We start from the raw sequence: 6,039 nt of genomic DNA, 5'->3' as shown, positions 1-6,039 counted from the left end.
AACATATCTTTTTAGCAAAGCCTACACATAACACACATCACACACATCACATCACAACCTTGTGCTCCAGAATATATGATCACATGCACATTATCAACTTGTGCTGTTAATATCATGAACAGCAGCTACGCTAATTCCTCTCCACTGCTTCTCTTTCTCTCCCCATCCCGAGGCATCCTGAGGTTTGGCCAGCTCCAGTCACGTCCCACCTCGTGAAGATTATGGACCTATGGATGATCATGGAGAAGTAAATGCCGAGTGTTTAAAGGCCCTGGCATGGAGAAGCTGATGCTGGATCTATGATGATCACAAATTGTTCTGTATTGTTGAAAGATTTATGACCAAACTTTTGATGTCACCCATATGAGGATGGGTTCCCCTTTGAGTCTGGTTCCTCTCAAGGTTTCTTCCTCATATCATCTAAGGGAGTTTTTCCTTGCCACTGTCGCCACGGCTTGCTCATCAGGGACAAACGCACACCATTCACCTTCACTGTTGTTTTCTGTAAAGCTGCTTTGAGACAATGTCTGTTGTGAAAAGCGCTATACAAATAAACTTGAAAACTTGACTTAAGAAAAAACTGAAAGTGAAAGTAAAGCGACAAAATGAACATTGTGTCATTGGTGGGACTGAAGCAGAGAGTCACAGGGAACTCAATCAATCAATCAATCACTCACTCAAACACTCACTCAAACTGTATTGACCTACTAACCCTAACCCTAACCCAATTATTCAATTATTCATTTATTCATGGAAACCGCATATGAATAAGAGGTGAACACTTAATCTTTATTAGAGTTCATTCTGTGTGCTTGTAGTTTTACAGTATACCAGAAAATCTCTGTTGTTATGAAGAATATTTATTAATATCTACACCAAAAACAGTGACATTAAATGTCAAACGCTTAATATTATTGCAGAAAATGTCAAACACAATAACCCCAAACTTTTTTTAAATCAAACAAAACATGTATTAACTAACACACTTTAGGTTTTAGTCTCATACACTGTACAGAAAAAACAAGTTCCCACAAACGTTGGTCCATATATATATATATATATATATATATATATATATATATATATATATATATATATATATATATATATATATATATATATATATATATATATAAATAAATCATTTACCACTTAACACAAATAACACACAATTCTAATAAAAATCTTTGTTTGAAAGCTATTTGATTATTTTGCAGACTCAGAAAAAAAATACACAAAACAGTCCCTGTTGTATTTCTTAATATCAAACCAGCAGGCTATAAATACTCCATAAAACCATGTAAGTTCTGCTTCTGTTGTTTTTGAAACATGTGTATGACTTCTGGTTTTCTAGTTGTCAGACTAGTATGAAACAAACAAACCACCATGTTCATTAGAAAATAAAAGTGCGCATCTAAGCAAAATGTCCGCAACCGTTCTGGAGCGAATCTTTTATAATGACGTGCTCCTAAACATCATCCTACCAACTGGGTGGAGCAACGTGAGCGCAACATAAAAGCTCGCGCGCTCATGAAAGGTCACTAAATTCCAATGATTTGGGCAACTGCTGTTTGCTACTTAAGAACACTTCAACGTCAAGACGAATGCACGACTTTCTTCTCACCTAAATACAAGAAATCATTTCTGTCTTTGAGTGCTCACTGAATATGGACAGACTTCCTCACGACATATGTGACGGTAAGATCAATATTCTGGGTTCATGAGCGAGATGAATGAATGAGAGGTTTAGATACATAAGTAAAAGATGCACCACCCTCAGGCAAATAAACAAATATACATTAGGTTTGTAAAAAACGACTATAGGAAAAAGTAGATTTTGTTAATTGTTGTTTAATTTAGGTGCATGTCGTACAGCACTCAGCTGCTTGTGTGGGATCTACGAGATGCTCGTGAACGTGTTTTCATGTGGAGGTGTGTTTCAGACCATTCAGAATCTTCTTAACTCTAATCATTCTAGTTAATTCAACAGCTCGAATCTTGCCTACGTCATTACGGCAATGCAGTCGCGCGTTATACTTGGCCATGACTAAATTGAGTGAAAAAAAATATAAATTAGTTCATAATAGTTCATAACCAAACATGATGCAAGAATGGTGACATAAAATGTCAAATCAAATCAAATTTTATTTTATTTGTCACATCACATACATACAGAGTACGACATGCTGTGGAATGCTTTTTACGACAAACGCTTAATATCATTTCAGAACACTTCATAAACACAATAACCCCCCAATTTCTTTTATCAAACAAAACGTATAAACTAACACACTTTAGGTTTTAGCCTCACACTGTACAGAAAAAACATGCTAATCTCATGCTCAAGTTCCCACAAACGTTGGTCCACAAATACATATAAACCATTTACCACTTAACACACAAATAACACACAATTCTAATAAAAATTTGTTTAAAAACATACATTTGATTACTTTGCAGAGCCAGAAGACCCAGTTAAGTCAAAAGATGAAGGTCTGTAATTTTTTTTTGCTTAAACATCGAAATTGTGTTTACAATTTTTTTTATTTCATTCAATACATGAATATAAATCATCTTGTATTCCATGTTGCAGATGATAAAATATATGAACCAATCTGTGTTTTGCAAAAGCTTACAATCAACTGGAGTACAATAAGAAATTCTTATTCCTTTACCTCAATTTAAAAAAGCATACATTTTCTGAAGTGTGCTGCTCAGATAAAAGTCATATTCTTGATTTTAGCATTAATGACTTTACTGATTACATATCATAAAAAACCCACAACAGTTTATATGCTGTAGCAATAAAAATGTATTTGGTGTGTTTGTAGATATTCATCTCTCAGTGGAGGAGACTGAACCAGCAAGGACCAAAGACTCAGTACATCCTTTCTTCTAAACCCATACATGAGACATGTCTTCTGACGTAAAGAGAAGAACATGTCATTAAATAGGATTTACATTTTTATTTATATTTTTACTCACGAATTTTATATCTATTTTACAACTTTTGAAAGCGTTTTTAAGAACAATATGACTATTTTCTTACCTATATTTTTTATTTATATTGCGCTTTAAACAATAAAAAATGTCTGAAAGCAGATTTACACTGATACACTGTGGTGATAAAAAAAATGAAGTATTTCAAATCTAATTAAAAATAGAAAAAGTCAAAATATCTCTCTCTCTCTCTCTCTCTCTCTCTCTCTCTCTCTCTCTCTCTCTCTCTCACTCACGCAAAGATTCCAGTATGTACAGGTTGGCATATATCCAGACACATTTAATGTTGATTACTTTAAGTAGTAATTTATTGTAGTGGCCTAAATCACTTTTTTCGTATCACTTACAAAACTATATCTAATTCTACAGAGGGTTCTTCAACTGGATGCAATGGAAAGACCTCATGAATATGTGTACATGGATGAAGCTCGGTTTTATCTCACCAAAAGGAAAAGAAGAAGCCGTAATGTGATTGGCCATCGGGCCATTGTTGGTGTTCCTGGGCAGCGTGGTGGTAATGTCACATTATGTGCTGCCATCAGCAATCATGCATGGGTTGTCCACCATCATGGCAACCTGGGGCCCTACAACACTCACCAGCTCCTCATTTTCCTGTACACAAGTGGAAAACGCATAAGATTTCTGTTTGTTTTTACAAGTGCTATGTGTAAATGCACAAGATTTCTGTTTTGTCTTTTTGTACAAGTGCTAAATGCACAGGGCTTTTTTTTGTTTTGCAACATGCATTTAGCCTACAGTGAACAATAAAAATTTATCACTCCAGCTTCATGTCCTGAGCATGTCCTGAGCCTCAAAACAGATTGAACTGTTTTGAGGTGAAAGTTTGGTTTTGCAAGAAGAGTCTGAGGTTCTGTAAATGTTGCTTGAGAATTGGGTTTTGTGTTCACAGTTTAGAGAAAAGGAGAGCAGCTTTCAAGAAATGTGTCTTAGCATTCGAGAAAAACTGTAAACAATACAAACGTTGATACTTTTTCAGAAATATGTTTCCATGCTCTTAATTAGTTTTTCTGTTGTGACGCATATGTTTGTCTAATGCTTGTTTTTGTTTCTAACACTGCTTTACAGCTTTCATTTCCTTTTTTCCTCCTTATTCATCTGCTTTTCACGTCTCTTTTTCCGAAATTCCTCTCCTCTCTGAAAGCCCTGAAATACCGTACCGGTCACATCTCTACAAAGGTGCGACGAGGGGATGCTGTCAGGCGTGGGGTTTAAGTATCCTGCCTGGCAGGTGCAAATCATTCTGGTTAATCAGCCCAGAGAATTCTGGGTATTTGTGGTAGCCGGCGGCTAATTTTGTGTAATATATCAAATTATTCGTCTTCTATAATCAACAAAATATTTTAACACTTACTGCCAAATGTTTTTTTGGTTTATATTTTGTAAATGATTAAATATTGCCCCTTCTACCTGCTTGGTTCAGAGTTTGTTGGGAACCAACCAATGAAGTCTGATTATCCAAAACAGTTCATCTCAAATTTAACAACAATCAAGTCGCTGAATCTGATAATTTCATTTCCACTTCAGCACAGATTAAAAACCTTACAACTCATCACAATAGTAACATTTATTCTTCTTTATAAACTGTTTTATTATGGTCAGGGAAAGCGTTTTTGAAAAAAACCCATTTTTAATACAGGTTCTGGCCTGGTGGTGATCAGTAGAGCATTTCAATAAAATTCAAGTTTATTTCTGTAGAAATAAAAAATCTAAAATATATTAACGCTGCATTTCTATAAAATTTAAAATGTACTTTTAATAATACACTCACTGCCTAGGTCATGCTCTTTGTAGACGGCCCCTTAATGACTCAATCACGACATTGTCACTTTTACTGTGAGATAGCGCCCTCTAGTGAAATATATCTGAACTGTCCCAGATATTTAAATACAGGTATACAGAAAATTAATTATGAATAAAACAAATTAAATTTTTTTACGATTAAGAGCACGTTTAGCTTATTGACAGCATTAATTTTCTGTTTGTTTTTTAAAAATAATTTTCAAGAGCAAAATAGCAAAACAAATGCATTATCCAAGCAAATGAAATTATTTTAGTGTATAATTTGCATTACAGAGTTAATACAAAAATGTGATGTAATATTACACTAAAAGTCTACTTATATTTTACTACTACACCCACAAAAATCAAGCTGTAACCCAACAGTACATCAGATATCTTACAGATAACTGTAATTGTAACGCAATCCTACGCTTTACCCAGGTCATGCTCTTTGTAGACGGTCCCTCCGATTACACTTGCAAGTAGCATTTAGTCGGTTAAATGGGGTGAGCGCGCCCTCTAGTGGTCCAATACCTGAATTGTCTCGGAAAAAAATACTTTTGTAATACACCTGTTCTACAAATTCATTGAACAGTTCAAAAATGGAAATTAATTATTTAACAACACTCTTTCCCTCTCATGCATTTGCAAACTACACACTATAAACCAAAAATACAATTTTTAAAAAAAAATAAGAACCTCCTTCCTTCCACATTCCAGAATAAATAAAATGTACTTGAAATAAATATAATTTCTAACATTTTAATTTACATACAACCAATCAATACATTTACATTGCTTAAATGTGCATATTAATTAAACTATTGATATTAACTAATATCAACTCTAAAAAAAAAAGGAAAGAAAATCCCATCTGGACCAGCTCTTCTTCTTCTTTTTCTTCTTCTTCTTCTTCCTCCTCTTCTTCTTTTTCCTTTGCCATGGCCACTTGTTTTATTATTGGAAGTAATGTCATTGGCTGGGCTACACTGAAAAATATTAATTTGTTAAGATGATGTTTTTTGTATTACTTTAAAATGCTTACTTTAGTTAGTTTAAGATTAAAATTTTCTCAGAAAAAATCTCATCACCCAGGACTTTTAGTTTCTTGTACAGTAATTCATTTACAGTAAAACACAGACCCACTATTTAGGATAATAAACATTTGCCTGCTACAGTAAAATGGGTTAAAATGCAATTTTTCTAGCTGGATATGGAAATAATCTCCCCTCCTACTAA

At 34.0% G+C, this 6,039-nt stretch overlaps 1 long non-coding RNA gene across 1 annotated transcript; it reads left to right on the top strand.

The window, feature by feature from the left end:
* Positions 1-1,556: 1,556 nt before the first annotated feature.
* LOC310715305 lies at positions 1,557-3,053 on the top strand. The gene is made up of 4 exons (XR_014530294.1): positions 1,557-1,698; positions 1,861-1,932; positions 2,461-2,493; positions 2,832-3,053. It is a non-coding gene; the product is annotated as an uncharacterized lncRNA (long non-coding RNA).
* The last annotated feature ends 2,986 nt before the right edge of the window (positions 3,054-6,039 follow it).

This window comes from Silurus aristotelis (assembly GCF_946808225.1).
Source record: "Silurus aristotelis genome assembly, chromosome: 19".
Classification (NCBI taxonomy): domain Eukaryota; kingdom Metazoa; phylum Chordata; class Actinopteri; order Siluriformes; family Siluridae; genus Silurus; species Silurus aristotelis.
This window is presented reverse-complemented; position numbering and strand designations above follow the sequence as displayed.